Source organism: Mandrillus leucophaeus, unplaced genomic scaffold (genome assembly GCF_000951045.1).
Source record: "Mandrillus leucophaeus isolate KB7577 unplaced genomic scaffold, Mleu.le_1.0 Scaffold785, whole genome shotgun sequence".
Classification (NCBI taxonomy): Eukaryota; Metazoa; Chordata; class Mammalia; order Primates; family Cercopithecidae; genus Mandrillus; species Mandrillus leucophaeus.
This window is the reverse complement of record NW_012108530.1, coordinates 363,127-374,424: the sequence shown is the minus strand read 5'-3', so window position 1 is coordinate 374,424 and position 11,298 is coordinate 363,127. Positions and strand designations below refer to the sequence as shown.

At 42.7% G+C, this 11,298-nt stretch overlaps 1 protein-coding gene across 5 annotated transcripts in view; it reads right to left on the bottom strand.

The window, feature by feature from the left end:
- PCED1B (PC-esterase domain containing 1B) overlaps nt 1-11,298 on the bottom strand; it is a 177,720-nt gene that overhangs the window by 7,382 nt on the left and 159,040 nt on the right. Inside the window, exons 1-2 of one of the 5 annotated variants that reach the window (XM_011967068.1) lie at nt 5,453-5,580; nt 5,090-5,204 (exon numbers count right to left, since the gene is read on the bottom strand). The exons of 3 other annotated variants lie outside the window; for them this stretch is intronic. The gene's annotated coding sequence lies outside the window, so the exon portion shown is untranslated. Of the gene's footprint in view, nt 1-5,089; nt 5,205-5,452; nt 5,598-11,298 lie in introns of those variants that run through there. One more of the 5 variants, XM_011967066.1, reaches the window with a different exon arrangement.

Here is an 11,298-nt window from a genome sequence, read left to right as displayed (position 1 = left end):
TCTTGTTGCCCAGGCTGGAGTGCAGTGGCACAATCTCGGCTCACTGCAACCTCCGCCTCCCAGGTTCAAGCAATTCTCCTGCCTCAGCCTCCTGGGTAGCTGGGATTACAGGTGCGCATCACCACGCCCGGCTAATTTTTGTAGTTTTTTAGTAGAGACAGGGTTTCACCATTTTGGCCAGGCTGGTCTCGAACTCCTAACCTCAGATGATCTGCTCACCTTGGCCTCCCAAAGTGCTGGGATTACAAGCGTGAGCCACCACACCCAGCCCTTTATGAGATAACTCTTATTCCCATTTTACAGGGAAAGATATCCATGTGATAGAGCTAAGATTTAGTCCAAAGTCTATCTCTAATAGAAGAAGGATCTTTTCCTATCTTTTTCTTATTCATAGTCAGGCAACCCTCTCCTTTGCCCAGGAGAGGTGGTCACGAAGGGAGGGGATGGGTGGTGAATGAGTATAATCCCATATCCTAATCTCAAGCAGGAGACATAAAGCACATAAAGACTTTGAATTCAGAAGAACCCAGGCAGGGTGCGGTGGCTCACGCCTGTAATCCCAACACTTTGGGAGGCCAAGAAGGACAGATCACCTGAGGTCAGGACCAGCCTGGGCAACTTGGTGAAACCCTATCTCTACTAAAAATACTAAAAATGAGCTGGGTGTAGTGGCACACGCCTGTAATCCCAGCTACTCAGGGGGCTGAGGCATGAGAATTGCCTGAGTCCAGGAGGTGGAGGTTGCAGCAAGCTGAGATTGCACTACTGAACTCCAGCCTGGGCAACGGAGTGTGACTTTGTGTCAAAAAAAAAAAAAAAGGAAAGAAAAAACGAAGAAGAACCAAAACACAGTTCTATAGACTGACAACCTCATAGTGTCTGAGGACTTCTGGAGGTACTATATCCTAACCAGTTAACTTAACCCACCCAAATGTTGCTACAAGAGCTCAGGGCCAATATCTGACAAAAACACTTACCTGAGGATGTCTTCTTTTCTGAGTCAGAGTCTTGCTCTGTCACCCAGGCTGGAGTGCAGTGGTGAGATCTCAACTTACTGAAACTTTTGCCTCTGAGGTTCAAGCAATTCTCGTGCCTTGGCCTCCAGATACTTGCAATTACAGGCACTTGCCACCATGCCCAGCTAATTTTTGTATTTTTAGTAGAGACGGGATTTCACCGTGTTGGCCAGGCTGGTCTTGAACTCTTGGTCTCAAGCGATTCACTCACTTCCCCCTCCCAGAGTGCTGGGATTACAGGTGTGAACCACCGTGCCTGGCCTTATTATTCTTCTCTAATGGAACATGCAGCTATGATGGTGAGAAGGAAAGAGGAAAATGATTGGGAAGAAGTATTCCAGTTAGAACGCAAAATGGGGCCAGGCACGGTGGCTCTTGCTTGTAAGCCCAGCACTTTGGGAGGCCAAGGTGGGTGGATCACCTGGGGTCAGAAGTTCAAAACCAACCTGGCCAACATGCTGAAAGCCCCCCTCTCTACAAAAATACAAACATTAGGTGGGCATCATGGCAGGTGCCTGTAATCCCAGCTACTCGTGAGGCTGAGGTGGGAGAATCGCTTGAACCCCGGAGGCAGAGATTGCAGTGAGCTGAGATCTTACCGTCTTGCTGCTGCACTCCAGACTGGGTGACATAGCGAGACTCTGCCTCAAAAACAAAAACAAAAACACAAAAACAAACAAACAAACCTGAAATGGAAATGAAATTCTTGATAAAGAGGAGCACTGTAACTGTAACAGGATTAATGAAATCTGACACCCTCAAGACTATCATTTTGGGAAAGAATCGTTTAAGCTAAGAGACCAAGCATTAAAAATAAAACTTAACAAAACCAAAATGACATTTTTAGGGGAGTGAGTAGAAAAGAATAATTTGGAGACATAAACCTTTTCTGATTTTAAAAAAAGGTCGATAGCATCCATTTTCAGAGCTCTTTTTATTTATAAAAACTAAAATAAAAAAAGGATTCGAAATGGCCAGATCAGTGATCTTTCTAGCCTAGGCATCTTTCTTTGCTTCAGATTTGATAAGCACACTTACTCATTTTGGTAGCTATTTTATAGATTCACTCATTCACTTAATAAAGATCACAGAGAGCCAAATAGTGCACTGGGTGCAAGGAGTAGGTATGAAAAGGCAATTTCGGCCAGGTGTAGTAGCTTCCACCTGTAATCTCAGCACTTTAGGAGGCCAAGGTGGGCGGATAACTTGAGATCAGGAGTTCAAGACCAGCCTGGCCAACATGTTGAAACCCCCGTGTCTACGAAAAATATAAAAAATTAGCCGGGTGTGGTGGCGGGCGCCTGTAGTCCCAGCTACTGTACTTGGGAGGCTGAGGCAGGAGAATGGTGTGAACCCGGGAGGCGGAGTTTGTAGTAAGCCGAGATCGTGTCACTGCACTACAGCCTGCGGAACAGAGCGATTCTCAGGAAAAAAAAAAAAAAAAAAAAAAAAAAAAAAAAGAGGCAATCTCTTCTCTCCAGAGGAGGAGTGGGAAAATCGGCACTTAAAGAGCTGGCTGCTAAAATTGATGTATGTAAATGAAGTACCTGAGAGTGTTGGAAGAGTCTAAGCCAGAGGAGGGAGGTTTATGATCATTGCAACCTGATTCCAACTTCGAATTAAAACACAATTTTTTTTTAAAGTTTCGAGATAATTTTAAAAATCATAGTTATGGCCGGGCACGGTGGCTCACGCCTGTAATCCTAGCACTTTGGGTGGCCCAGGCGGGCGGATCACAAGGTCAGGAGATCAAGACCATCCTGGCTAACACGGTGAAACTCCGTCTCTACTAAAAAAATACAAAACAAATTAGCCGGGCGTGCTGGTGGGCGCCTGTAGTCCCAGCTGCTCGGGAGGCTGAGGCAGGAGAATGGCGTGAACCCGGAATTCAGAGCCTGCAGTGAGCCGAGATCGCGCCACTGCACTCCAGCCCGGGCTACAGAGCGAGACTCTGTCTCAAAAAAAAAGAATTCATAGTTATAAATAGTTCCATGTTTTTTTCTGTTTTCAAAGTAAACTTTGGGCTAAGGCTAGCGCTGTCACAGAAATATGCATTAATAATGTCTACTACCACAATAAATTATGGCATCTTGTTTATATTTCCCTGTTTGGGGATAATTGATTTTTTAACAGCTTCATAAGCTATGAATTACAACTCATTGACTATTGCTTTACAATGATCACAAACCAAACACGTAGCATTTATCTTTCATTGAAGTTTTGTAATAATTATGTTGATTTTTTTCTTTTCTGTTTGATCTTTAGTTACAAGAAGAGGTGCATTGAAATAAGCCAGTTGCTTTAGAGATCCTGCAGAGAAGTTTTAAATCACAGAGACAGTTACTAACAATCAAGATGTTTTGATTCATTGTGGGAAGTACTTGTAACTATAAGTTTCTTGCATATGACTATCTTAATACAATACCGTACTGGGAATATTGGGGGATCTAACCAACAGTTTGAACTTTCCAACATTCTGTTAAATTTTAGTGGACTGGATGGTACAGATAAGGGATTATTTTTAATGCGCTCACCTGTATAATTTATCTATGTCTTGGCATTTGCTTAGTTTTCTAAGTGAATTTAAACTTGCCAAAAATTAAATTACATGCCAATACAGTTCTGAGAGAAAAAAGAAAAGCAAACAATTCAAACTTTTCTTTAGGAAAACTTATGTGGACTGGGGATTCTCTAGAGACTCATATTTTGATTTGAGGCCAGTCAGTGAACATCCATCGACCCACACAACACCAAAGTGGGAGAAGTAATGCAGGCCTATTTTCAAAAGCGGCTTTAGGAGCAAAGGAAACATACAGAAAAGTACTGAGAGATGCTATGCTGTGGTAAGTAATGCAATAGAAAAATAATTGCCAGGCCAGGTGCAGTGGTTCAATTCTGTAATCCCAGCACTTTGGGAGGCCAAGATGGGTGGATCACTTGAGATCAGGAGTTCGACACTAGCGTGGCCAACATGGCAAAACCCTGTCTCTACTAAAAATACAAAAATTAGCTAGGCGTGGTGGCACGCACCTGTAATCCCAGCTTCTTGGGAGGCTGAGGCAGCAGAATCGTTTGAACCTGGGAGGTGGAGGTTGCAGTGAGCCAAGATTGTGCTACTGCCCTCTAGCCTGGGCGACAGTGTGAGACTGTGTCAGAAAAAGAAAAAAAAAGAAAGAAAAAGAAAAAGAATTGCCAAATAACCACTGGAAAGATTGTTAACTGATTTGAATCCCCTTTCTACATTGACCTCACTTGCTATGTAGGTCTCGGATCTGCAGTCCATTAATTAATTGAGTAAAAATGTAGCGAGCACCTGTGTCTATCTACAGCTATGACAGCTGTTACTGCACATTTGGCTCACACCCTTCAACATCGATCATGATTCCCCTATGAATCCCTGCATCATGAAACCACACCATAAGGCCTGTATTTCTAAGTTCGTTATCCAGGTAGTCCTTAAACACATCTAAAATCATGCAAGATAAGTGAAAAACGGAAACTAGAATAAAGATCTTCAAACTGGGCTCCATGTAATCACAGGTTTACTTTGTGGAGGCAGGAATCACTGTGGGTATATTCAGTTTGTATTTATATCATCCCTACCAGGCCACAATCTGAAATTTGTAATTCTTTTAAAATAAATTACCAACAGAAGAATCCCAAACACTTTGAGTCTGAAAATTACCAAGTTTAAAAATTCTTAAAGCAGCATATTTTCCCATAATAATAGTCTAATATAAACAACTCCTATGAATTACAGAAAGAAATGCAGAGGGCATTTTTATGAATGAAGTGGAGGTTCTTAATAAGTGATATACAGGTAACTTCTATAAAAACAAAAGATAAAACTATGGACCATTAATTCCAGTGACCTCACTTTTTTAAGCTTTTGTTTTATAGCCTTTTGTAAATATTCCCTAAAATAAATAATCAAAGCATTTCATAGACACAAAAGTACGATTTCAATCAAGTACAGTCTATAGTAAACATCTACATGATGGTCTTGTGTCCATTATTCAAAGTATATTTGCTAACTTCCTACCTATTACCCCTTTAACACAAATGAAAGATACCGAAGGTGGTGATCTGGCTTTCAACTCCAGGCAAAGAAGCCAGACAGGGACTCTGTCCCTGGACAGCTGCGTGCTCTTCGGCCGGTTGCCCACAGTTTTGAACCAGTTTCCTCTTCTGTAAAAAGGGAACAATATTACCTACCTCGCTGAATAATAGTGAAGATGAAAAGAGATCTCATACATCAAGAGCCTAATACAAGGCCTGCCAGACAGTAGGCCCTTCTAATCCTTTGACTCAGCAAGCCCTCCCACAATGATTCCAGAGAAAACACAGGCCTGCAGACAGAACCCTGCCTCGACTCCCTCTTCAAACCTTCAAATCCTCACCCCGCTTCCCACTCTCCTGCAAAGGCAGAGAGGTACCTTCTTAGGCGTAAAGCTTCCTCAGCAGCTCAGGGACTTTGCTCCCGGATATCCCCCAGTGAGGGGATAATTTGCATTCTGCATTTTCTTTACCCTACTTGGCTTGGATCCTTCTTTTTAGCATTAAACACATTCTAGCTTCTTGCTTTGAAAAACAAAGGAAACATCTTTGACTCCACCTCCAGGACAGTCCTATCTCTTGCCTCCACTCCAAGGCCACATTTAAAAACAAAACTTGCTTGCACTGACTGGGTCTAGGTCTGGGCCCCACCTCCCACTCACTCCTCCGTTTACTTCAATTTGGCTCTGACTGCATCAAAGCAAAGGAATGTTTCTTAGTAAATCGCCGATGATTTCCTTGTTGCTCCTTTCCGTGGTCACTTTTTGGTTCTTACAGTATGAGGGGTGGGGGCATGACTGACTGCTCCTTCTGAGAAACCCAGCCCTGGAGTCCACGTATTTGTGACACCCTTGCATCTTGTCCTTCCCTAGTATCTTTTGAGGGTTTATCTTTCTCTTGCAGTTCCCCAAATGTTGGTCTTTCTCTCTCTCTCTTTTTCTTATTTCTCCCTCCCTTCCCGGTCTTTCTCAAGGCCCACTGAAGGGGTCCTTTCTTCTCTTCTTCAACATTCTAATCCTTGTGTGTCCACCCATTTTCAGAGTGTCAGGAAATGAGGTAACCATGTGTCCCTATTTGCCCCGAACAGTTCTGGTTTCCGCCTGTTTTCCCAGAATGATTAGTAGCACCCCAAACCCTTAAGAGTCCCGGTTTGGATGGTAACAACGGACCATCCCCTTATCAATTCCTATTTGTATGCAGATGACTGAGAATTGGGGCAATAAAGCACATTGGCTGAGAGGGAGGGGCTCTGGGGTTGGCCCCTTGGGTTTAGATCCTGCTCCACTGCTTACTAGCCCTTGAGTCCCTGAGCCTATTAAGCAACCTCTCTGCCCTGAAGAAACCTCGTCAATAAAATGGGAACAATATAACTGCAGTTTTCCTAACAAGTGGGGGTTAAATGAACACATGTAAAGTTATTAGCATGACACCACCACATTTCTAAGTACTCAGTGAATGTAGCTATTATCTTTGTCTCTAGCCCAGACCTGTCTCCTGAGTTTCATACATATTCAGGTGGAGAGAATAAAAAGTTCTCTGGGGTTGAGGGGTAGGAGGTAGGAAAAGTAGTCTATGCAGGCCCCTATCACTTCCCAATTCTTTCTTTTTTTTTTTTTTTTTTTAAGAGATAGAGTCTCACTCTGTCACCCAGGCTGGAGTGCCATGGTGCGATCGCGGCTCACTGCAGCCTTTATCTCCCGGGTTCAAGCGATCCTCCTGCCTCAGCCTGCTGAGTAGTTGGGACCACAAGTGTGCATCCCATGCCTGGCTAATTTATTTTTTTATTTTTTTGTGGAGACAGGCTCTTGCTTTGTGGCCCAGTCTGGTCTTGAACTCCTGGTTTCAAGTAATCCTCCTGCCTTGGCCTCCCAAAGTGCTAGGATTACAGCCATAAACCACCGCGCCCAGTCTCCCAATTCTCTAAACACTCATTTATCTTCCCATCAAACTATGGCTGAATTCCTCAAATAATTGTCTCGCCCAGTCTCCCAATTCTCTAGAGACTCATTTATCTTCCCATCAAACTATGGCTGAATTCCTCAAATAATTGTCTCGTGACCTTTGAACAGTCTCCCTAAAGGTAAATATTGCATTGACCAACAATGGGAATGATGGCAGCACATTCTCACCATGCAATTTCAGAGAGCTGCTGTATAATTTTGCTTGAAGCACTGGCTGGGAATACATAATTGGGTGGAAATAAACTTTACTTCTGAAATGTGTTGATAAAGTCATTTTTATTTTTGATGACTGGTTTTGTTTTAATTGTGAACAAATCCTTAAGCTGATCTGTATCCAGGCAATCATTTAAAATTTTTGATGTTGGCCGGGCGTGATGGCTCACCACCTGTAATTCCAGCACTCTGGGAAGCTGAGGCGGGAGGATCACTTGACCCAGGAATTCGAGACCAGCCTGGGCAACATGGTGATATCCCTTTCTCAAAAAAAAAAAAAAAAAAAAATTTGATGTCTAACGAATATTGGAAACAATATATATATTTTCAAGATATAGTTTAGGGAGGAGGGGAATGTTGCAATATATTTTGGGAAGCTGAGCACAGTGATCAATGTCACATTTGTTTTTGGCTTTATGGTTAAATATTTTACGTTCCCTCAATCTTTCTTAGTCTTTAAAAAGTTTGTCTTTGATTAAAACATTATTTTTTAAATGGTATAGTTTTAGTTTTATATGTTTTCTTACATAAAACTTCATCATCTAAGTTTTAAAATTTCAAATTCATTTAATATGTTAGCATAATTCCAACATTTTGCATTCTGTAAACTTTTTATATTTTGGGATATGATCCTTTCTTCTTGGGATCTTCTGAAAGACTGCGGGGAACGATAGGGTTTGTGTAAGCCCAGAGGCCTTTTTCTCATGTCTTTATCTTTGTTTCTATGACTCACCTTTGAATGGTCCCCAACACTTTCCTCTTACTAAAATTCTGTTCTTTCAGTAAGACTCAAGTTAAAAGACAATTTTGTCAGAGAGCCTTCCCTACTCTCCCAAGTAGAAAACTCTCTCCTTCCGCTGAGGGATGCCTCTACTTAACCTTTGGTTCTGTTTTGTTCTATAATTAACTGCCCATGTGCCATGCTATCCCACTCTATGCTAGTTCTGGATGGCAGAAGTGGGTCTTACCCATCTTTGTACCCCTCAGGGCCCAGTGCCTGTGCCTAATAATCATCTGCACTCACTGAGCACTCACTTTGTGACAGGCCTGCTCCATTCTCACAAGCCGGTGAGGGAGGAACTATTATTATCTCCATTTTATAGATGAGTAAACTGAGGCATGGAGAGGTAACATAAATTGCCTAAGGTTGGCTGGGCACGGTGGCTCACGCCTGTATTCCCAGTGCTTTGGGAGGCCGAGGTGGGTGGATCACCTGAGGTCAGGAGTTTGAGACCAGCCTGACCAACATGGTGAAACCCGGTCTCTACTAAAAATACAAAAATTAGCCCGGCGTCGTGGCACACACCTGTAATCCCAGCTACTCAGGAGGCTGAGGCAAGAGAGTTGCTTGAACCCAGGAGGCAGAGGTTGCAGTGAGCCAAGATCGTGCCACTGCACTCCAGCTTGGACAATGGGAGACTCTGTCTCAAAAAATAAATTAAAAATAAATAAATAAATTACCTTGGGCCCAGCTAGTAAATGGCAGAACTATTCTTTTGACAATGTATCTTCTTCTCCTTGTTCTTTTTTTTTTTTTTTTTTTTTTTTTTGATGCTATTGTAAATGGGATTGTTTTTCATTAATGTTTTATAGCTTTCACTACTGCAGCTTCAACTTCCCAGGCTCAATCAATTAATCCTCCAACCTCAGCCTCCTGGGTAGGTGGGCTCATGCCACCACAGTCATTAATGACAGTGACTCTTCCGAATAATTAGATAAGCTTAAGGTTTCCTTTTGTTTCTTTAGGAGTAAGTATGGCTCCAAAGCCTGAGCTTTTAATCTCAGCTACAAATATTTGTTTAAATTAAGAGAAAAAAAAAATCTTATCTAGATAGAAATATTTGCATGTAGCTTTCCTTGTTATTCTCTGTTGAAAAACAAAATAATATTTTGTGCACAGCTTTAAAATTTTCCGTGAGAAAACAAAGCAGGTGTGAAATAACTTAGTTCAATTTTCATCACTCTGTTAGCTAGTCTTCTTAAAAGCCAATGGAAAACCCAGTGCTGCACTAAAGCTATATTTGTGTTTCAAATGTTTAGGCTTATGCTGACTACTCTAGATTCTAACCAGTGGCTGAATTAAAAGTTCCCATGGATAAAACACAAGGGCGATGGGAGAGCTAATAATGACGAGTGCTTTCAACTGATGAACAGGTTGGATTGTGACAATTCTGCTCCAGGACTAGCTACAAAAGTCCATTTACTCAGGAACAAGAACCCGGGGTTGAGTCAGCAGGCCTGGATTTCTTCCACCTCTAATGCTTACTTTATCTTTGTGCTGCTTAGTTTTTCACTCATTAAATAGGGGAAATAGCACCTATGCTCCTCTGAGGGGATTACACAAAAGTGTTTTCGAAATGGCTATTGTTTTATTATTGTTGCTATCATTCTTGTTACCATTTTTGTAGTATTTAAATTCTACGTGTAATAGTGTTTCTATGGAAAAAGAAATTTTTTTCTTTTTGTTTTTTGAGATAGAGTCTCACTCTGTCGCCCAGGCTGGAGTGCAGTGATGTGATCTTGGCTCACTGCATCCCCTGTCTCACGGACTAAAATGATTCTCCTACCTCAATCTCTGGAATAGCTGGGATCACAGGCATTTGCCACCATGCCCAGATAATTGTTCTATTTTTAGTAGAGATGGAGTTTCACTGTATTGGCCAGGCTGGTCTCGAACTCCTGACCTCAGGTGATCCACCCACCTAGGCCTCTCAAAGTGCTGCGATTACAGGCCTGAGTCACCTTTTTCCATAGATAGCCCACCTATGGAAAACATTTTTTGAATTTAAAAATGAGATTATAAGAGCAAGTCTCAGCCAGGTAGGGTGGCTCACACCTGAAATCCCAACACTTTGGGAGGGCCACGGGGGAAGGATTGCTTGAGACCAGGAATTCAGGCCAAGCCTGGACAACAAAGCTACATCCGTGTCTCTACAAAAAAAACAAAAACAAAAACAATTAAAAATTAAAAATTAGCAGGATGTGGTGGCACATGCCTGTAGTCCCAGCTACTCAGGAGGAGGCTGAGGTGGAAGGATATCTTGAACCCAGGTGTTTGTAGCTGCAGTGAGTTGTGATGACACCACTGCACTCCAGCCTGGATGACAGAGTAAGACACCGTCTCTGCCTTGGCTTTTACTCACACTATGTTGTAGAGGATTCTGGAAACTTGAGTTCCCACTGCTTTGCCTGTTGGCAGTGCAACTGAGGACTTGCCAGTTTCAAGCTCCACGGCTTGGAGTGGAAGAAAGGACAAGCAAGGTCCAGGGACTAAGGAAGCTGAGGACCAAGAATCTGTGCTAGTGAAATGAATGTCCTATTTCCCAGGCACACCAATTAACTTCTCACATTAGGCCTTTCCCCAGGCCATGGTTTTCCCCACTTCAGTGCCAACACGGACCTAGGGGCTTTTCTCCCTGCTGCCGTGTCCAGCCGAGTTTCCGCTTCTCTCTTCTCCTCCAGCTCCAAAAATAAGTCAACAGCTCTGCACTGCCTACCTTAGAGTTAACTGTGGAAATCAAATGAAATGCTGTGTAAACTCTACAAATGTTCACTGCTATTGTTATTCGGAGCCACCTTAACATATCTGGAAAGTGGGCTTAGTGGTTAAGGGAGATTTCTAGTTAAATGAAGCATTTAACTTATTATTTAGCAATATTAATTATTCAGTGGCATTATTTAGTATACCCTCCAAAATGTGTTTACATGTTTTACCAGTTTATCTCTTTATTCTTCTTAAGAACTCTAAGAAGGCCGCAGTGGCTCACGCCTGTAATCCCAACACTTTGGGAGGACAAGGGGGTCAGATCACTTGAGGTCTGGAGTTCAAGACCAGCCTGGCCAACATGGTGAAACCCTGTCTCTACTAAAAATATAAAAATTAGCCGGGCGTGGTGTCGTGTGCCTGTAATCCTAGCTACTTGGGAGGCTGAGGCACAAGAATCACTTTAACTCGGGAGGCGGAGGTTTCGGTGAGCTGAGATAGCGCCACTGCACTCCAGCCTGAGCAACAGAGTGAGACTCCATCTCTCACACACACACACACACACACA